Source organism: Numida meleagris, chromosome 6 (genome assembly GCF_002078875.1).
Source record: "Numida meleagris isolate 19003 breed g44 Domestic line chromosome 6, NumMel1.0, whole genome shotgun sequence".
Classification (NCBI taxonomy): Eukaryota; Metazoa; Chordata; class Aves; order Galliformes; family Numididae; genus Numida; species Numida meleagris.
In genome coordinates, this window is record NC_034414.1 from 9,896,584 (window position 1) to 9,919,000 (window position 22,417).

Here is a 22,417-nt window from a genome sequence, read left to right on the forward strand (position 1 = left end):
AAGCTAATTTAGGCAGAGTAAATGATTCAGCTATTACCTTACTCTTCAAAAATCCAGTTAATAAGTGGGAAAATATCTGGGGTGTAACATTAAACCTTTGCAATGCAGACTACATGAATAATACTGATTCCAGAGGCCTTTTTGATGTGGTGATAGTGACAGCTGGGGAGAACATTTTAAGTTTGTTTTTTTTTTTTAGGTTTCTCATCTGTAGGACCAACGCTCACTCAAGTTAGGGGGACTTGATACTGATTTTAGGCAGGCTGCTTCCACTCAGCACCAGGTGAGACTCTGCTCTGCAGTACTTCAGGTAGGTTGCAGCCTCTTCACGCAAGTGTTTCATGAAGTACAATGAACAGAGTAAAAGTGATTTTTAAAAGAAAGCCTTTTGCCTTTGGTTTTTACTGGAAAATCAGACACATTTCAGTCGGATACTTCAGATGTTTGTACCCATGACGGTATTATTGGAAAACTGAGAGAAGAAAGAAATAACAGCTGTAGTTACTGCTTGAATGTAGCTTTTAATGCTCTAATCCTCAAAGGTGCTGTCTCCTGAGCTGAGAGATACCTGCAGGCGTAGGTGTTGCTATGATGTTGCGCACCTGCTGGCTTTCCCCTGGTGAGAAACTGGGAAAACAGGTGTAGCTGGTTGAAATACAGTTGGAAGTGATGTTCTTGGCAAATGTTATCATTTAAGAACAGTACTTACATATATTAGAAATACCAATATTTAAGAACGTCGTACTTTTCATAAGACAAACCTCTTTGGGTTAATGTGATGCCAGAGATGAAGCTACTTGATACAGGCGGCCCTTATCGTTCAACTTCTTCCAGAGCTTCATGAACAGGCCAGAATTTATGAATCTAAAACTGTGGGCCTGGGTTCGCTCACCAAAGCTAGCACACAGCTACCAAAGAGCAACCTGAAATTACAGTCCAGCTATTTAAATGGAATCCCAGCTGACTGCAGTAGGTACACGTGCCTGTTTGTAGCACATCAGAGATGCAGAAGGGATTGATACAATGCTGGGGTGGAAGGGGAGACACTTTCCCTGTGCTCTACTGGTGGCATTTATTCATCATGCATTTTTGCACAATGCAGGGTTTGTTTGTGTGTCAAATGCTATTTGTAGGCTTAACGCAGTTTATTTTAAATGAGTTGAATGTTACAAAATTAATTTGTCTTAAAATGAGTAAATTTTTACCACCTAGATTTTTCTGACTTAGCAGCTGGGGACTAGTACTCTTCCATATTTAACGACAAGTCTGTTTTCATTATGAACTGAATTTGCCATAAAGTACAGGGTTTAATTTTGATATTAAAAGTATTCCTAGCCAACAGGCATTGACAGCCTTCTCTGTTTGCCCATAGCACTCCCGTTTATCCAGAGATCAAAGGAAAGGTCATATAAGAGTTACTTTACTGAAATGAAGTATATTGGTGATATTAAATGCCAATTGACTAAATCAAGCCGTAAATATGTCCTTCAGCTTTACTGCTGTTTTATTTCCCTCTCTCCCAATAATGTAATCATATCCTGATTATATCTCAGTGCAAACATTCAAATTCTTTGAGCACATCTACTTCATAATTGTTTAGGCCCTGATCCTACGGAGCATTCTTTACAGAGAAGTTTTGTTTTTTATTATTCATGTAAACACACAAGTAACACTTTGCAATAAGTTTGTTTTGGTATTGTAAAAAGAAAAAATATAAATGAAAAGAGGCTGAGAAATAGACTTCTTGTCAAGACTGAGGTACGGGGGTTAGATGCAGCATTTTGCTTCTGTCTCCGTAGCTGCTCTGTGGCTAAGATATGGATGTAATTTCTCAGAATGTTGATATTATTCATAACCACACAATTCTGTTAAAAATAATTTAATGAAAAACAAATTTATTTTTGTAATAACGGCATGCAAAAGGCAAACAGTGAGCAGGGAAGGCTGCATTTGGCTCTCTTCCAGCACTGGAAACGTGGCAGAAACATTGTTTCTCAAAAGTAGATGCTTCTTTTAAAATACATTGTTTACCAGAAACAAGGAAGATTTGTGGATTTGTGTCCGCGTGGCAGTGATTCTAAACCTCCATCTGCCACCCATAACCCCTAGAAGCCATTGATATATTGCGTGTATGTTCGGGCTTAGGAGACGTGAGGGGTGTTCAGCATATTGGGCGGTTTGCATAGAACTAGGTAAAAGAAAGTATAATTGTTTGGTATAGATAGAATTAGAGTAAAAAGCTTTTAACTGCTTTCCAGGAGGACTCACAAACTCAGACTTGCCAGATCTATTTCCACCCAAGTCTCTTCACAGTCTTTTTCTGATTCATTTGGGAAGCTTCCTTATCTGTGCATTGCTCGGTAAGGGGTATGCCATCTGCATATTATTGTAAATTAGAAGATTCATCCATCGACTATCTTAGATGAGAATGGCTTTCCTGCAGGAATTTGTTAAATTGTATAAATTTAATTCTCATATCCCTTCTGGAATATTGAACAAAACTCATTTTATGACTGCAGGGTTTTAAAGCAGAAGGGGCAGTAAACTAATATAATTAATCATTGTGTCATTGCTACAGAATAATGGACTAATTCTCTTCCTAATTTCCAGTTACTTATCATTTAAATCTCACAGGGAAAGCAATGCTGTGTAAAAGGCAACAAGGAACAGCCAATTAAAAAAAGTGGGTTGTTTCATGCTCTTAAGGAAGTGCTACAGAACTGGGGAAGCTGTTTGTGATTCATTAGTTACATTTACTCTGAGTTTTCATATGCAGTTAGATATTTCGCTGGAGTCTTCATGTTTGCAAAGGAAAAAATAATGTATTTCCCCATATTTTGTGTATTGAGTTTTCTTTTTTAAAGATATTCAAGTGTACAGAGTGATTGGCTTGAGTTAAAATGAACCAAACACACCACCTAAAGCTCTTTTTAGCTAACAAATGTTTCTTCTTAAAGTCAGCGGTGAAAAAAATCAAAACCTCCTGCAATTACAGAACTGGAGTTGTAGTGTAACACCTTGACATAACTCAGGGCCACTTGAACTAAATACTTTTGTTTTACTTACAAGCCTGCTTTGAATATTTCTTTCTCGACAGAACTCAACTCGACCACTAGAGGCTGGTGACTGTGTTCTTACATACATATTGCATGCATCCAGTTACTGAGTTTGGTGTGAGACTGTAGGCTCTCCTAAGTCTGAGTGGCTGACTTTGCAGGTTTAGGTTTGTTTTGGAGCAGTGAAGATGATCCACACAATCATAGAATGGCTTGGCTTGAAAGGGACCCCAAGGATCATCAAGTTGCAACCCCGCTGCCGCAGGCAGAGCTGCCAGCTGCTAGATCAAGTACTAGATCAGATCGCACAGAGCCCCATCCAACCTGCCCTTAAACTCCTCCAATACTTCTCACTGGGACTAAGTCTGGATGCTTGCAGAGAGATTCAGGCCTCTTCTGCTAGAATTAAGGTAAGAATATCAAGAGGATAAAAGACAGTGAAAGGAATGAAGCACTAGGGTGAGTTTGTTCAGAGACAGCTGAGGAAGAAGCTGGAAAAAAAAGGTCACTGAGAAGTTTGGAGCCAGTGAGGCTGTAGCTGAGTACAGGATGAGCTGAAGTAAAGACAGAGTAGGAAGCCAGGGGACAGTAGGAGGTGCTTGATGGGAATAGCGAACAGAGCTTTGTCACAGGTGAGATAGGACTCCGTGGGCTGGGGAGTGCTGGCAGTACCATAAGTGCAGCTAATTGAATGGAACCTAGAGGAACTACCAGTGTGAATCATTATTTTTTTTCTTGAACAGGTATTCAGTATGAGCAGTTACTTTGAAGCCAAATTACAGCCTAAGAGGATAATTAGCATATTTGACTCTACTGAAATGTCATAGTTTTAATATCGGCTCGGGGCGGTACTCTTGTCTGCATTCTCCAGCTCAGCCTCGCTTCTCAAGTAGCCTCCTGCTTCGGATCAGGTGGTGCAGAGGACTGTCTGGTGAGATTTTGGAGAAATCTGTGGGGTTTAGACTGCATGAGCAGCATTGATCAGAGTTCTCTTTTTTGGGGGGTTTTCTCTGGTGGCACTTAGAACCTTGTAAAGAACTTCCCAAAAGGAACAGAAGAATGGCCCTGCTACCTGTCAGACACTATGACACTACAGACACTGTTCTGTGCCTCTTATTGGAGGAGCCCTGCTGTGACAAGCCATCCAGGAACAAAATATCGTAACAGGGGTTGTGCAGGTTTTCATCTAGAACTGGCTTCAGGTATTTAAAAATATTTAGAACATTAAACAAATGCTGGGAAATTCATATAAAAATTGCCATGCAGCAATCAGTTCATGCCAGTTATGTTGTTAGTAAAATGAGATGCAGAACAAGCAAGCTTTTGAGTTTGATTCTGTTTCACTCTGTCTGGAGAACATGGTGTCAAGTGCCCATTTTTTCTTTTAAGAATAGCCTTAAAGACTTGATTACTCTTTGATCCTAGTATTGTCTTGAAGGTAGTTCAAAGTTATAAGGAGTTATGTATGCTGTATCTTAATGAAATGCTTGTCTGAAATTGTACTGATAGCCTGCTGTGAAAAAATCAATTTGCCATCAGCAAACTGAATGTACTTGATGCTCAATTTAGTTCACCCAAGTATTTCATGTTCTTTCCCTATGGTAAAACAAAAGGGTCCTGAGAATTAATTACAGCACTAGCATCTGCTCGTGGCAGCTTTGCTGATAGACTTGTAGAAGAAGATAGCTAAAGAGTGAGGGAGATGGGGTGTGAAGTTTTTACCAGTACCATTTCTTATGCAAATACATTTAAATAACAGAGCTCTTTTCTGATTCCTGTACATATTTTTCTTTTTGCAGTGGGCTACTCGCATATAAAACCAGAAGATACCAATTGCTTCAAAGTAATTTGTGTTATGCCAGGTTGTTCTTTCTTTTTGTGGTACATATTTCTATACAATTTTTGACTGTGCAGTGGAGCATTCATTATCTGAATGCTGGTAATAATAGTTTTTCCTTTAAAGTAAATTTCAAACTTTTTTGGGGGGTCAATAGATGATCGAGAAGTTTGCTGAAATTACAGGTTCTTGAGATTCCTGACTTTGAATCCTGTAGTAGAGTAATTCCAGCCTGCTGTGCCAAGTACAACCTTGAATGCTGGACAAGCATATTTTTATGTTGTGCAAAATCTCCTTTGGCAGTTTTGTCTTTTTTAGCATGAAAATGTTAGTTTGCTAACATGCCACCCTAAGCTGACATTTTATTGCATTGAGCATAGATGGAATGTAACGTGAGCACAAAGCCCACCAGGTATTGGTAATTTTAGCTTTTTAGTATTCTGTAATTTTGCAGCTTAACACACATCCAGATAAATAAATCTCCACTCACTTGAGGTAGGGATTGTATTCTGGTTCACCTGAAAGACCTCAAGGTATAAATTCCCTTTCTTGGAATGCTTGAGAAAGCATGATCTTCCAAACCCAAGAGATACTCGTTCTTAACTTCTCTATGATTAGAAGATGTGGTGGTGTGAAATATTACTTTTCTGAAAGAGTGGTCAGGTGATGGAATGGGCTGCCCAGGGAGGTGGTCACCGACCCTGGAGGTGTTCAAGGAACGTTTAGACGTTGTGTTGAGGGACATGGTTTAGTGGGAACTACTGGTGATATGTGGATGGTTGGCCTTGATGATCTTGTAGGTCTTTTCCAACCTTAGTGATTCTGTGATTCTATGAAAGACATTAATCCATACCACTGTAGTTTGGAGGGAATCATCATAGGTTTCTGTAGGAGAGAGCCTCAAATTTGAAATTGTCATGAACGATGATGATGCCAGTAATGGTAACAGATTTATTCTTGTTTGTGCTGGAGAACAATTTCAGTTTATATAATTATAATGAAAAATTTAGTGAAGAAAAACAAGTCAATTGTCTTCAATAGCTTGTTACTTGAAAAAGCAAAATGATGATCAGAGCTACTGAGAATTTTAAAAGCTTTCAATGTTTGTTTCATAATTTCTCATAAGCTGTAAGCAGTAACAAAAAAATGGCAGATGGCGTTTTCTTGTCTGTAGGTGTAATAAGTCCTCTATGACTTCAGAAAATTTGCCTGTAGCCCCTTAATTGCTTGTACATTTTGACTGATAGGTCATTATCAAAAGAAAGACAACCCAAACTCTCATTAGATTAAGCTTTTTCTTCTTGAAGACATTTGGATATCCTTTATGATGTCATTTACTAATCTTATTCTTTTCTATATATACATACAACATTATCTTTAATGTTTCAGCTTTTATACTAGATACAATTCTTAATTTTATGTCCATTAAATTGCCATATACCAATGCTTTTAACATTTTAACTCATAAAAAAAATGTTGAAGCATTGCCTGGCACTGATCAGACATGGGGATAATTAATGCTGAAGTGAAAAGGAAAATACCTAAATTACGTATTTCTTAAATCAATACTCTTTTAAAGCTGTGGTAACATTGTATGACTTTTAATGTCGACAGCTGCATGTCTTATTTCTTTATCAACTAAATTTTAACTAAGTAAGGGTTGAAAGAATGTGTGTTTGCTGCACATTTGTCTACTGAAAAGCATTTCTGTATTTTCTATGTGTGGTTTATTAAACATCATGTGGCATAACATTTAAAGCCCTATACACATTCCACAGTTCTTTGATAGTCATGCAGAGCAAGCATATACCCTAATTAATATCTGTTTTGGCAAATGATTTACATGATTCTTGAGTATGTCTAGAGAAAACTCGTGAGAAAAGAAGGTGGTCTAAGTGAAACAAAAGTACAACTAAATTATCAGTAGCCCTGGTAAGAAAAGAGCGCCTATCTGGATCCCAGAACTAGGTTGCACAACTCCATCTTTTTCTATTTGTCAAAAAATGCACTACAATTGTGCAAAGGAGGAGATAATAAACAGCCTTAAAGCTAGGAAATCACTTTTTTTTTCTGAAGACTGGATTGACCAAATTCTTGGTACCTAAATTTGAGAGTAGAATTTGCTACTTGTGTAAGGAAACATTACTGAAATTAGTAATTACTGAAATCATTGTGTTCTCCTCAGTGCATCCCAATTTGCAAGTATTTGTTTAGTATGTATCATAAATATCCAGTTTTTAATGGAATAAAGAACTTTTGGTTATTTAAGCTTCTTAAGACTGTAATATATATGGACTGTTACATGTTACTATTAAAGATATTCCATCTATTTCACATAGAAAATGCTGCTGTCCTTCAGAAAACAATTTCTTACATATTACTGTTTTATGCAAATAGCTGAATATTATGAAATGTCTTAGCTACTATACCTTTCTTCTTGTCATACAAGGAGCTGACATTGTGTACTTGCAGAGAGAGCAGGCTGAACATGAAAAAGGGCTTTCATAGTCTGTTATTCATTTTATTTCACAATTTATCATTTTGTATCTACTTAGAAAAGCCATCCTAATTAGGAAATATTTCTGTACAAAAATGAGAGAGAAGTTTACTCAGTAAAATTGCTGGTAAAAACGTCAGTGATTCCCTTAGATACAAGTAGAGACTCAGGTGAATTGAACAAGTAGTGTTCTTTACGATTCCTGAATATAGCTCCAAGCAGGATACGTGTTTTATATGTTGTTTAGCAGTACTGAAGGGAGGGAAAAATAGATGTAGCATGTTTCGTTATTCTGAATTTTTATGGTATACAATAAGCAATGCCTTGAAAATAATCAGGATATGCTTTTGCATAAGATGCAGACAATGAAAATTATTTTTGTGTGTGTTGTATTTGGTCAGGGAGGTGTGTAAAATCTTGTAATCTTCGTTATTCTCCTGAGAAATAATTGTCAGTAAGAAGTACTTGGAACTCTTCAGAAGGAAAGAAATTGTATGTAATTGTAACTGCTTTTAATTTCATAAGGAAGGAAATCAAAGTCTTTGGTGTGGGAAAGGCATTCATGATCATCTAATATTTCATACATTTGGGAGGAAAAGTTGCAAGTTTTGAACCCCATTTATTTCATTTCTCTAGAAGTTGAGATGTTTTCATCAGAATTAGTATATTCTGTGTATAGCATTTTTCATTGCAGATGGTAATTAGCAATAGTTAAAAATGATGCTCTTCTGCATTAGTACTCGGTAGAGCACCCAGGAGCTCCAAGGGCGATTGAATGTCTATTGTCAAGGTGGGGAACACTCGCTACCAGAAGTTTTCAATGAAATACCAAATGCATAAAGAGTAGTGAAGCAGCATATACCTTTTGATTAGTGTAATGTGTTTATATATAGCTTTAAATATGAAAAGTGAAGGGAGTAGAACCTTTACAGGAAAGGAGAATTTATTTAATAAACAATTTGTTGTTGCAGGAGTGCAGCAACAAACTGTAGTTGAAAGAGTGAAGAATGTTGATTGCTTCCTTCTCCCTGTGGTCCATTATAATTGACAGTTTTGGTTAATTTAGTTCATTTCTGCAACAGCAGCTGTATTTGTTACAGGATTTTAGGAATGTTATCTGACCTACAGGGTTTAGTTTAGCATGTGGCTCATATTGTCTTGTGGATGTTTTTCAAACCTTCATTTTTATGGCTGCCTGAAACTGCATTAATTCAGTCTTGAGGCTTGATCAGATAGTTCCAGGAATCACAGAATGACAGAATTGTAGGGGTTGGAAGGGACCTATAGAGGTCATCACGTGTACGCTGACTACTCCTGATAACCTTCTTCTCCTCCACTTGCTTGGAGATGGCATCCAGAACATGCTGTTCCAGCACCTTTCCAGGGATGGAGGTGAGGCTGATTGGCCTGCAATTTGCCATCTCCTCCTTCTCGCACTTTTTGAAGACTGGGATGATATTGGTTTTCCTCCGGTCCTCAGGCACCTCTCCTATTCTCTATGACCTTTCAAAGATAATAGAGAGCAGCTTGGCAATTGCTTCTGCCAGCTGCCTCAGCACACAGGGGTGCATCCTGCCAGGGCCCGTGTGTTCGCGTGCATTGAGTTTGCTTAGATGATTTCTGACCAGATCCTCCTCAAACAAGGAGAAGGCTTCCCTTCCCCAGGCTCTCTTATCTCCAGGGTCTGGGATTCCTGAGAGGCCGTCTTAGCAGTAAAGACTGAAGCAAAGAAGGCATTCAGTACCTCTGCGTTCTCGGTTACTGCATTCTCTCCTGTTACTAGGGGCACCCACCTCATTCAGCACATTTCCCCAAGTATTCCTTTTGCTATTGACATACTCAAGGAAGCCTTTCTGTATAAGCTTCTTGTTGTATAAATGTTTTTCTTCTCTTCTGGGGCATGTACTTGGAACTACACGATCCATGGAACTGGAGGATTAACTCTTTAACTCCCAGTGCACTACATGATGTTATGATATGGAATATCAATAACCCAAAATCACGAAACCATGACAACAAACTTCTTTCTTTTATAAGCTCCTTTGAAGGGGAGATTATCATCCTTTCTCACATTAAATGTCAGTAAAATATGGAATATTTTGCTAGAAAGATCCTGTTTAATATGTTTCAGAAATATTCTTGCGGTTTATTTTTCAAACCACATCGTTGTCCCACCTGATTCCTTACAATGCTTCTTTATTTATCCCAGTGGCAAAAGGAGTTTTCTTTCATCTTTGAATGGCCTTTATTGCTTGTCTTTCTGAAATCCACAAAAGCCAGATACATCACATTGTAAGTTTCAGCTTCTTTTGTAGTAGGACAAACGACAACAACAAAACCTTCCATTCTTCTCTGTTTTCATGTTAGTTTAGCTCATAAGTTTTTGGATAAATTTTCATCAAACTCAGACTGAGGTCCCAGGGCTGCAGCTACTTTCTTGCTCCTGTACCTGCCTGCAGAAAGACCAACCACATGGAATTCATGTTGTTTTTTCTGCTTTTCCACTGCTGAAGGTAAGAGATTATTTTAGAACAAATCTTTAATATGCCATGAGAACAGGTGCTTATGGTTTATCGGAGGCTATTTGCCATAGATCAATGGCTCAGGTAATGTTTATGTAAGAGGGTGCTTTTTTCCTCGCTTACCTTCTTTCATTTATTTTTCAGTAAGAAGACAATTTCACATTCATTATATAGCACGAATTTCTGAAATGGTTTGTCTCGTTATTGGAAACCTTTCAGAGGTCTTCAGATTGCAGGAGTTTGAAACTACTGCATTAAATTTAAAGATTAGTAGGCAGTCTTTAAAAGCTAGTATAGAAAGGTGTGTTGGATGGGCAGAGTAAAGTAACTGTAAGAATTAACTTTTACTCTTGACATTTCTATTCAGTAAATACAGTTTTACAACAGTGCGTATAATTCATATTTCTCTGTTTGTATTCTTAAATCCTGATAGGTTTCTACCTTTTATTACTGTTCAAATTGCATGTCGATGACAGTATAAAAATGAATGACATTTAATTTAGTACCACTGAGTTTTCATTTTCAAGAAAGATCTAAGTAAAACTCATGAATGTGATATATTATACTCTGGAAGATGCTAGGAGTGGTTTCCTGCAGCCTTTTCCTCTCTCCAGAGAGCCAATCTTGGGAATTACAGTTGGTCTTTTGAACTCTTTTTTGCATCAAGTAGTTAGTTAGCATATGGTTGTGTGCATGCAGCAATGTGCAAAATTTTCTGTCTTTAGTATAAAAGAAAAAAATAATTTGTATGTTTGTATGTTGTTACTGAGGTAACAAGGCACAGAATTAGGAAATATGCCTGCTTGTTTCTAGCAGGAAACTTAAACAAGGCAGTAGAGATTCTATTAGTTCATCACAGAAAAGCCTATTAGGTCACTCATCTTTTTCCTGTTTTAATATATTTGCTGTGTGACTTTGCTTTAGAATGTGACTTATTGTCATTGAAGAAATTTTTGTGTAATGTAAGATTAATTTTTAATTAGTGTTGCCTTCAGTGCATTCCTTACAGATGCAGTAAAATCTGCAATTACATGTAGTGATATAGTTTATTTTAAATACATAACGATACAGACGTTTACACATGCAATATACGTACTAGTACTTCCTGCAGCGCAGAACTCTTTTTTTGGCATGCACTTATTTTGCTGATGTTCGTTGTCTTTTTTGTTGTTGTTTGTTTGTATTTTTTAACTCACAAAATTTACATATCTTTTGAAATGCAGATCTTTTGGCAGAAGTATTGGATATCTGAAATGTTTTGGTCAGTCTCAGACAGGTACAAGGCTAGCTTTACAGGTTAAGATAGCCATGTCTGTGTTTATGATGTTCGTATTTTTAAGACTTTAATGCTGAAAATACTGGGTATTAGCACACAGAGCACCAAGAGATTTTCTCCAATCATATCTAAAGCAATTTGTCTTTTATATTTGTTAGATAAGTGGAGTTGGAAGAATGTTGAACTAGATGCTATGACTTGCAAATTGATTTGTATCTAAACAGTAAAATCAGTAAATGTTTGATTTTAAAGGAGATATATCGGTGAGCTAAGAATATATAAATTCTGACATGCCTTTGTACAGTGTCCTCCAGTTTTCATTTGAGTATTTTTTTAATAAATGGTAGGCCATCCAGGCTATTAATGAAAATGTAGAATAAAAATGCCACCTTGTGGGTGAAATAAATGATGCAGTAGACATGACTGAAAATAACTTATTTACAAATAGATTATGTGCATTTGTAACTCATTGCTAGAATTGTAGCTTATATTTTTTTTAAACGTTTACAATTATTTGTTGGGTTTACATTCAGGATTTTTGCATGAAGTATCTATGCAACTGCAATTTACCTCTTTGGCCTTAAGAGTGAACTGACTGCTAAAAACTTTTAAATGTAATTTAATCCATGCTCCTAATTACTGTTTAATTTTGGCATCAAATTCAATATATTGTTCCTATTGTGTTAAACACAATTTTTAATGCAGTTCTAACCTGAGTGGGCAACCACAATTCACGGTTTTGTACATATTCCACATATAAAGATAGAACGATGAAGCATTCAGATTTCTGTGCTGGAATTCTTCTCATTACATACCCATATTAGTGCGTTACATGTACTAACTTACTTGTTTCAGCTTCACATACTGGATTTCGCATAGGAGCCAGTGGAATACCAGGGTTCTACAGGCATTGGTGCCATGGTTTTTAATCACTTTGTTGGGCAGGTTTTTATGTTACATTCTAGTTTTTGAAGAGTTGTTGCTGTTGTTGTTTTATTCAGTTATAATGGTCTCTCATCAGTGCTGCGGAATGCAACTGAGAGAAATGATATTAATACTTAAAAAATATGGACCAGCAGGCTGTGGGTATGTCAGCTCATGAGAGCTCTCAACCAAAGGCAATAATGATGCAGTGCTCAGTGTTCATGCCACAGTTCAACTGAGTGCAGAAATTCTCCAGGCAGATTTTGGATATGGAAAGAAATAATTCAAGGGGAGCCAGCAAGGCTGCTGTCAGGTTGCTCTGGGAGTCAACTGTAAGTCCAAGTCCAGCCTCTAGTGGAGACATCCATTCCTTGTGATCCCTGGTTCTCATCCACTGAAGAGCCAGCCCTTTACTTGTTGTGTTACATCTTGTACACGTCTGCAAGGTTGTTAGCTGTTGTGTTTTCAGACCATCTTGTAAGGATAATGTTTTTCTTTATTGTAATTTTGAAGATATAAGGTGACCTTCTAGGAGAAAAAGGCTTATTTTATCATACAAAAAAGTTTAGCTATGTGTTGTAACAGAATTTGTGTCCATCTGTCTCCAGACAAGTACCTACCTTGAGAATGTATGTGGTGGAGAAGGTAAGACTGCTTCAGAACTCCTGCCTCCTGCTTTTCCACTTTTTGTGTTCCAACATGTGCAGAGCCAGACCCAACTTTTCCCCAGGCATCGATTTCCAGAAGAACCCAGGTGTATGTACCACTGGACAGCAGCCAAGACATATGAGTTCCTGATCTGAATTGCCAAAGAATCAGGGCATTGTGGTTATACAGTTATACAGTGCTTACACCTCACTTTGGCCATAGACTCCATCTCCTTCATAATCTAACTGGTAAATGCATTTTTATCGTTGTAGCTGGCTTTTTTGTGTTTTGTTGTTGTTGCTGGTTTTTGTTGTTGTTGTTGTTGTTATTTTTCCTCCCAAATTTCAGAGAGAAAGATATCCGGAAATATGTGATGCTATTCTTTTCGACTTCATCAGTGGAGAGTGAAATGAAGTACTCCACATTTCCACTGGACAATAGAGTACTAGACTTGTGTCAAACAGATAACAGGGCCCTAGCTTGAAGCACTTATAAGCCCTGTGCACAAAGGATAAAAACAAGTTCCACACGAACACAGCACGTGAGTAAGAGGGGTTTTGTGGCTGCAATTCTATTGCTTCATGGAGTAGGCTATCCAGATGTTTCCTGGAAAGAAGCTGTAATGCTTTGATTTTGTTTTTCAGTCTTCAAATTAGGTCTTACTGGTCATGTTCTTTCAAAGTTTTGTTTAACATGGATTTTTTTTTTCCCCTTTTTTCTTAGAGATTTTGTGCCTAAGACAGTATTGCATTTAAATATATCATGTATGCGTCAGTGTCTATTGGAGGTGTCTAAGCTCAAAGAGCCTCTGAAGAAAGGATTAAAATTTGCCTGTAGGTTTCAGGAGAACTGTTAACATAACCTGTATAAATACCTAGGCAGATTTCTTCTTTTCAGTGACTCAGGTTAGGCAAGGGCTATTTTTTGTTTGCTTCCTTCTGTATGGACAGCTGAAATAAGGCAGGTGGGAGTTCTGGTGTTCAGTTGAACAAGTCATGGCTGGCAATTACTTTCCCTGTGTCTGGCATCTCCGATTATTTAAAAGCTGACTGTCTTTACCTCTAGACAAGTGGTAGAAGAACACAGGTGTAAACATGCTTGTGATAACTGTCAGATGCAGCTTTTTGGGATATGACTCCCCGCACATCTTTTAAGCATGCCACACCCTTTGTCTTATAACCCCTTCGCTTATTATTAGTCTGGTATTTATGTGTATTTAAACATGAATGTAGTGCAAGAAAATCATACCTTATTTACTGGTTCAAAACATTTTACTGCAGATATCTATTTCTAACGCCCCCTGGGAGTGCCTTTGTTACCAAAGATTGGTCTTTCCTGTGGCAGCCTGCTACTCTGAGTGCAGTGCTTCTTTGCACTCAGTTCAGAGTTATAGGGTGTACAAAACATACTCTGAAATTCACTCAAACCTTTAAAACTTATTACGTCTCGAAGAGACAGATTTAAGATTACTGAGATTTCTGGTTGAAGTATTTCAAGCAGAAATCCATACTCCATTAGGTTTTGTAACATTATGTGACCTTAATTTTCCAGGTATTTTGCCCTTTAAATTGAAGATAGTATTTTAATACTATTTAAGTCTCCTGAAGAGCCTTGTAATAAGATAGGCTTAAGTTGTGAAATATTTGAACAAAAAGAAAGATAAAAAGTCATTTAGAATTATTTATTTATTTATGCGTCCATTTAATGAATAGCAACATGAGGACATCCATCAAATAAATGCACTGAAGTAGGCAATAAAATATTTTGGTGTATTTTTCGGTAAAGCTGTGCATGAATGCAGTCAGGCACGCTTCTCAGAGGAATGTCTTTCTTCGTGTTTGATTATTTTAGGTAAAGCAGTTCTGTGTTCTTTGAATTTAGGGTTTTGGCTCTGACTTTGACAGTGCACTTGAAATGAAAATTGTACCCGGACAAGAGCTATGGGATTGTGATCCCGTCTAAGGAGATGAAGTGGCATTAAAGAGATGTATTGACTTGCTGAGGAAAAAGCTGAAGAATTCTTTTAAAAATAATTATAGGAAAAGAGAGGTGAAAATCTTTCATTTTCTCATTAATAAAAGTGTTATGGTCAGTAATGTTACATTCAAGTAATACAAGGACATCAACAGCTAGCTTTATGTGCAGCCCTATAGCGTGTTAGAACTTGACCTAAGAAGCTACAACCAAGCTTTGTGGAAGCTTCTGATTTTTCTCCCCTCTAATGTGGTCCTTGGGCAGTCAGATAGCTAGCTGCTCAATATGACAGATGCAAAACACATTGCATTTGAAAGTACTGAAGAAATTAAGAATAGCAAGTAATTGAGATGCACTTGCAATGTAAGTGCGCATACAATCATGTACATTTACATGCATGTTCGTACATCTCATACGTGTGTATCATGATGGTTGCCCTAGAAGGTTTATTAATCTAAAAACCACGTTTTGTTCATATACAGCAAAAGTGTCAGTTGCTGGGTTTTCTGTAACTGTCTACAATGATTGTTACTATCCACTGTAACAACTTAACGTAGATTGCCTTATTTAAAGAGTTGGATTATTTTGCTAGTAGAAACAAAATATTATGTCATTTCTGCATACTTGTGGGCTGATAACTGCCTGGCAGTTTATACGAGTGCTACAGTGTCAAATAGAATGGCTTGCGATGTGTGTTTTAATGCTGAGATGTTTTTCAGTTACAGCTTCAGGTTGGGTGTTCTAGCTGCTGAGTACAGGAAGGAATTTTAAACACAACTCAGCAGGCAACAATTAATTAAATTTTGCTTGCCTGAGCTGTTGTCTTGTTCTTGGCTGCCAGACAGTGAGGTTTTCCCATGCATTTCATTCATTGTTTCCTAGTCCCCCAGGCTTAGTGTATCTGATATACTTCTCCGATTTTTTTCAAACATATCACTAGAGGCTACTTAGTTTGGTCTTGCTGGCTGATAGTTTTGCTGGAGTCTGAATCCATTTTGCTGAGAGGACTTTCAGTTCTGATTTGGAAGCCTTGCAGACTGCATTTGATGCTTTCAGATCAGTAGTTTTGTTGTGGCCATCTAACTAAGTGGATCTCATAACAGATTCCAATCTAGCTCATACAGTGAGTGCCTTGGTTAATGTCCTTTGACGTGGGTGAAAGAGACCTGAAAGGACTCTGTCAGATATCTGCAAGTGCCATGTTGACATGTCAGTTTACTTTCAGAAGAATTCAGAGCTGGGATTATTATAATCCCATCCATTAAAACTAATACAGACTTCTCGGTGAATTGATAAGAACAAATGTGATTTCAAAGCATACTATAACCAGAATCATTATAGGCAGTTCTACAATTTGCAGAGTCACTTTGCGGTGTTACCTCTACTGTAATGCTGGTATTAACAGTGCTGTGATCTCTGGTGGTGTTGCATGAAAGCACTGTCAATTTTAAGCAAAATTAAACTTCCATGTTCTTCACGTTCCAGATAAAAGTAATTATTTTGCTAAAATACAGGGCAAGAATAACTCTCTATAACTACCTGAAGGGAGGTTGTAGTGAGCTGGGGGTCAGCCTCTTCTCTCTTGTAACTAGTGACAGGATGAGGGGGAATGGCTTCAAGTTGCGCCAGGGGAGATTTAGGCTGGACATTAGGAAACACTACTTTTGTGAAAGAGTGGTCAGGCGCTGGAATGGGCTGCCCAGGGTGGTGGTTAAGTCACCGTCCCCGGAGGTGTTCAAGAAACGTTTAGATATAGCGTTGAGAGACATGGTTTAGTTGGGTTATTGGTGGTAGGTGAATGGTTGGACTAGGTGATCTTGTAGGTCTTTTCCAACCTAGGTAATTCTATGATTCTAAGAATGCTTCTGTGTAGCACTTTACAAGCTAAGAACAAACTTAGTTTTTAACTTTGAAGGAATGATACAGTCTTGTTCTTTTAATTGAAAGAAAGGAACGTTTGCCTGTGAAAATGAAATCCTCCACAGTTTGCAGTTGCTCTTCAAACTTGTCAACCTGACAGTGAAATCGTGTAATCTGGTAATAGCGTGCCTGAGGCTTATTGCGTTTTTTTGGGGCAGCGATATCTGCAGATGATGTGCTCTGTTGATTTTAATCACATTGCATTTGATTCTGATCCCACTGACCTGGGTGTAAATGCAGAATAACGTCATTGACTTCTCTGGATTTACCATCAACATCTCAGTGCAAATGATTTCAGAATTTATTTCGTTGCATTTATGGTTCCACTATGGGATCTTCAGAAGTTGCCAAAGAAGGAAAGGTATAGTGACTTTTTCCACCTCTTCACCACAGCTTGCTTATTCAGATAGTGCCCATCTCTGACCAGTTGTTAAAATTGCCATGTATCTGTGTGCACACAAGGAAGGCTCAAGGTCGTTGTGCCGTGTGCTCATGGTAGTTGGCTTTTCATCATCCTACGGTCAGTCCGAGCTGCTTTAAGGTTCCTGCAGCTTGTCACTAGAATTTCTCTTTGTGACATTTCGTGCTGACTTCACAGTCAGTATAAAACCGATAATATACTTTGGTGTATCGGTGGGTGGAGTAATTGGACATATTCTAGAGTACTTTTGGTAAGTGGCCATAAATAAAATAAACTACTGAAATGTAAGATCAAATCCTGCAGTTGATTTTTCTGTCTCTGATACTGTCCCTGGGAGTTCTGTCTCCACAGCAGGGATGAAGACATTAGGCTCGTGCAGAACAGGCTAGTAGCTTGTTTGCAGGAGACTATATACCACAGATGTGTTCAGTGACATGGATGTCTGTGTTTGCTAGTGAAGGCTTTTTCTTGACATTTGAAGCTTACCCTTCAGGCTTGTAAGCCCAACTCTCCCCAGCAGACCCTTTGGTAGGGTAGGGCTTTTGTTTGTTTTTCTAAGTGATAAGACTATTTAATTTGGTACTGAGGTTGATTTTTTTTTTTCATCCAATCAAAACTAATGGGAATCCCATGCCTGATTGTTACTTGTGCTTTTCCAAATCTATTTCAGACTTTCAAAACCTCATATAAAAGCTACCATTTGATGAAGTCAGAGATATTTATGCTAATAAGTACTAACAGTTACTTGTAACAAGTAATTAAGTAGTAATTGTAGTAGTTGGTGTTATTTCTTTTAATAAATTGGTCTGCTATAACTTATGCATCTTCAGTATAATTAAGGGATAATACAGTACTGTCAACTAAAACCAGAAAGAAAGGAGGAGCATGGATAAAAGTTACCATGGGCTGTACTTCTGCACCAAAAATATACCTGCTTATTGCAACGCTGATATAGTTTAATGAAGCTCTGTCCTCAGTTTTTCTGAGGTATGTCCATGGATAAATAATTGTCAATAAGCATTTCCAAAGCCCTGAAGGAAAGGAATATTTAGGGCTAGATTGAGAGAGAGGGAAAAAAAAAAAAAAAAGTGAAGTATTTCACAGTCAGTGCAACATCATGATACTTCCAGGTATCTAAGTTCAGGATGAGAGCTTCAGATCACAGTCTGTTGTGTATGGGGAGACACGTCTGCCTTGGAGTGGTGTTTGTCCTGCAGGAAGGAATGTGTCTTTGGTCCTTTTTGTTCCCAGGTGTTCAGCTGCAGGACAGCCCTTGAACCATTCCCCTTAAAGAATTTAGGAGGTCTTCTGTGTTGCATAGTATGTAGCCAAATGAGTGAAGGCATTCCCTACCCTCTGCCTCATTTTCTTTGTGTAGCTGGTCCCTAGTGTCATGGAGGTAAGGAGTGATAATGTATCCCAGCACTTCTGGTCCGTTTACAGACAAAAATGCATGCAATCTTAAAAATAATTCTGTAATGTTTTACAGGAAAGAGCCTGCTATGTGAGTATCAAAGTAATTCTCCACGTGCTTTTATAAAATTCCTGCCCTTCTTTCAAGGAATTCACCCTTCAGCTTGGTAGGCATTTACTTCCAGGTGATTTCCCCATTGCTTTTTAGGATTATTTCCTGTCTGCTTTCTAGTAATTGTCCCGGTTCTTCACAGTAGTTTTCTCCCATGAGTTTCAGCAATTTCCAGTGTCTTTTCTAGAAATTCCCACTTCTACTTCCAGGAAATTCCCTATGCTATCCAATAATTCTCCTTGTCCCCTTCCCAGGAACATTCCTCCTGGGTTTTTAGGTTCTTACTTGAGTTTTCTGAAAAGTGTCCCCTCAGGGCAGTGATTCTCCAGGGGCTTTGCAGGCTATTCTCTCTGCCCTTGGTATTTTGTATTTAATTTTGTGCATTTTAGAAAAATCTCCTTGTGCTTTCTCGGAATTCCATCTGCCTTCTAGGAGTTTTCTTTATGCTTTCCAAGTATTTTCCCTTATTTCTTCTAGGAATGCCTCCTCTGCTTTCTAAAAGATTTTCTGTGTGTTTTGTAGGAGTTTTCCATGTGTCTGAAGGGAACTAGCCCTCCACATTCTAGGGGTTTTCTCATGTGATTTCCTGAAATTAACTTTTTGCAGTCTGGGAAATAAATTCATTTAAACTGATGGTAAACACATATTCTTTATGAATAGTTATGTATTAATTTATTAACTAATAGGAACAACTGTTTTTGTTTGGATATGAAGGTCTTTTACTGAGCCTTCATTTTTTGCAAGAGGCAAGAGTTGGTTCTGGCCTTTCTAAAGATTGGTGCACTGCCAGATGCTGGGCAAACTTGCATGACATGAAAATACTTTCAGTTCTTAGTTTTTGTAAGCTATGTGTAGGCAGACACTGTCATCTTGCTTTTGCACGCACATATTGCCAGCTACACTGAGGCCCTGGCCCTGCCTTTGTGTGTTCTTGGTGTCACTCTTTTACAGGTAAAGTTGCAGGAGGAGACCACAGTATTACTTCAAAACTCTCACAGTGCTTGTCTTCTTGTACAAAAGATTTTTCATGTATTAATGTTTTACAGCATTATGTGTGTTATAAGTGGCATTATCTCAATTTAGCTTATGAGGAAAATTACAGCAGGAGGGTGGTGTAACTCCTCAGATCCCAAAGGAGGTGTTATACCTGAGAGAAGAATTAAATTCTGACTCGGTTTAGAAGTAGATATAGCAAAACTAGAAATGAGCAATCAGTAAGGCTTAAAACCCAGCCTTCTGGCAGTTATTTATTTTTAATCAAGTTTGAGTATCATAAATGCTAAAAATCATAGCACTGAAATAAAAGAGGATTCGGGATGTTAGATTAAGGTCCAAGTAGCTCCTGCCTTTCAGCACCAGAAAATTGGGAATTCCTGGTGTGTGACCATTCTTTATTCACGACAATGTGCCCATTAGTGTATCTGCCTTGACCAGTAACAACTACATATATCACTATGAGCTCACATTCCTTTTGGATCCCTTACCATTTGAACTTTGCTCAAAAGCGCTTAAAAATGCTTTAGGACTGGAAAGGAAAAATAACTTCACATTTCTTTTTGATCACACAGTTAATTCACAATGGAAAAAGAAAGCAAGTGTGATAGGGAAATGCTTCGACGTGCCTAAAGCTGTCGTGTTAAGCTGCAATTCTCTGTGATTCCGTGTAACATTTCTTCCTTTGCTATTTTCCTCTTTGTATCATATGTGTATGGTACTGTCCCTATTTATTAAAAAGAAAGGAAGGATTTGTCTGCTCTTCTGTACAGCTTCTAATTGTATAAAATGTACATTTGTCATAGCTAAGTAGTTAAAGTATTTAGGGCAGAGAATTTGCTGGAACAATGATCCCTCCTTTTTTCCTGTATAGCCTTATTGATGAAGTTTTATACACATATCCTTCCATTTATTGATTGGTCAACAGAACATGTTATTTCAGCATTTTTTAGATGCAAAAAAATTGTATAGAAGCAAAATGTAAAAAAAAAAAAAATCACTATTTTAACCTTTTTTATGTAGAACATCTTCAAGAGAACGAAAATGTTTCCGTGTCATTAAGCTGCTTTTGTTTACATTAGTTATCAGATCTTTTTTTCTGCTAAGATAATTAAAGATTGTAATAGTTGTATCAAATTATATGTAAAAATGTCTTAGGTGATTGGAAAAAGAGTACTAATATTGTCAGAGACTGGAATATAAGAACTCTCTTTTTAGATGGACATCTTTAACTCAGTGGTATTCCTAGAGTTAAAAGTAATGAATAGTTCCCTAATTAATCCCTGATGCTTTCAGGTATTGCCTTTTCTCAGTCCTCCATTATGGAGGAATTGAGCTGCAGCCTTCTTGCCTGAAAAAGTTTAGATAAGCATGCCTTCCTGAGTGCTTTTTAGCTTCCTTTGAGGCTTTGTGCAGTACTTTTTGAGAAAAGTAGACTTTGAGGAATCATGTGGAAATTTGAAGCTCTCCAGTGGAATTACAAGAGTACTCAGAAATACTTGCTCTCGTTATCAGCACAGAGGCAGCATTGCTGAAGTCCATCCTCACATGGTGCCAGTTAGAAGCAAAATTTGTTTTGATTTACACCGATTCAACAACTTCTCAGGTTTAATGAAGTATTTTGAAATCCGCTAAAAATATATTGTGTACCATTTGTTTTGAAGGAAAAAAATCTATTACGGTTTTGTGCTGTAGATAGACAAGCTGAAGTATAATTTTTGACTGTGTATTTGTTTTTGCAGGTCTGATATCCAAAACAGTATGCCATGTCATGCCATCTTTGTCCTTGCCATTGCAGTAGACAGCTACGGTTAGAACACAAGGTGTTGGTGTTCCTCGGGCCCACTCCTCTCAGGTTTGTTTCAATTCTTCAAGTAGTGAGCATGTTCTTGCCAGTTTCTGTGCTTTTATTTAACTTGGGCAGAGCCTGTATAAGCCTGAACAGATGGCTGAAAACAGTGAGGGGAAGATTACAAAATGTACCTTGTGCTTGGACTCAATTAAACCAATCAGTTTTGTATTTTTTTTTGCCCCCGTTGCAATGAAGATCCCATGTGTTGTGGAGGTGTGTTACCAGCCAAGCCATCAGTGACGCTACAGACCCTGTGGACAACTTCAGAGGGATCCAGCATGCACAAAGGAGATAAACCAACTGGAACTGGATCTTTTTCACTCTGTGTTTTTGAGGTTTGCATTCGGCAGTAGGTATTTCTTCATATTCTACAGTTACTTGCAGTCATTTCACTGAAGTAAAACAAGGACTATATTTCGCAATGAATCCTTTAAAACATTATATAACAGAGTAAAATCTCTTGTACGGAGAATGTTTCTTCAAACTCTTACATGCAGTGACAATTTACCATTGTTTTCAATGGTTATAGAAAGACATTCTGGAAAACACAGAGTGGTATTTACACCACCAAGGAGGTGTAGTGGGAATTCTACAGCAGAAGCTTTTCACCATTTTGAAGAATCTATTCACTGGAAGATATGCTGAACAAATTACCTTAAAATATTGAACATTCAAAAACTCTTACTTTTTTCTTTTTTTTTTAGAGAGATGTAGCATTGTTGTTTTACCTCAAAGGGACACTACAAATGGGATGAGTTAAAGTTTTGCAGCTATGTTCATGTTATCATTCTGAAGATTGCCAGTTCATAGAGAAGGTTTGTCTGTGCACCCAATAGATATGTTGTTTTTTCCACATTTTGTGGAATGTGTACTCCCAAGGGCTCGCTTATCCTAGAAGAGATAAGTAAGTGGTAGCTTAACATATGTTATATTGTGTTGATAGGCCTTAAAATTATAAATTAGCCTAAACAT

General features: G+C 37.7%; 1 long non-coding RNA gene across 1 annotated transcript; it reads left to right on the forward strand.

The window, feature by feature from the left end:
• On the forward strand, nucleotides 4,179-21,924 carry LOC110401937. Its single transcript, XR_002440701.1, has 3 exons — nucleotides 4,179-4,258; nucleotides 21,336-21,448; nucleotides 21,641-21,924. It is a non-coding gene; the product is annotated as an uncharacterized LOC110401937 (long non-coding RNA).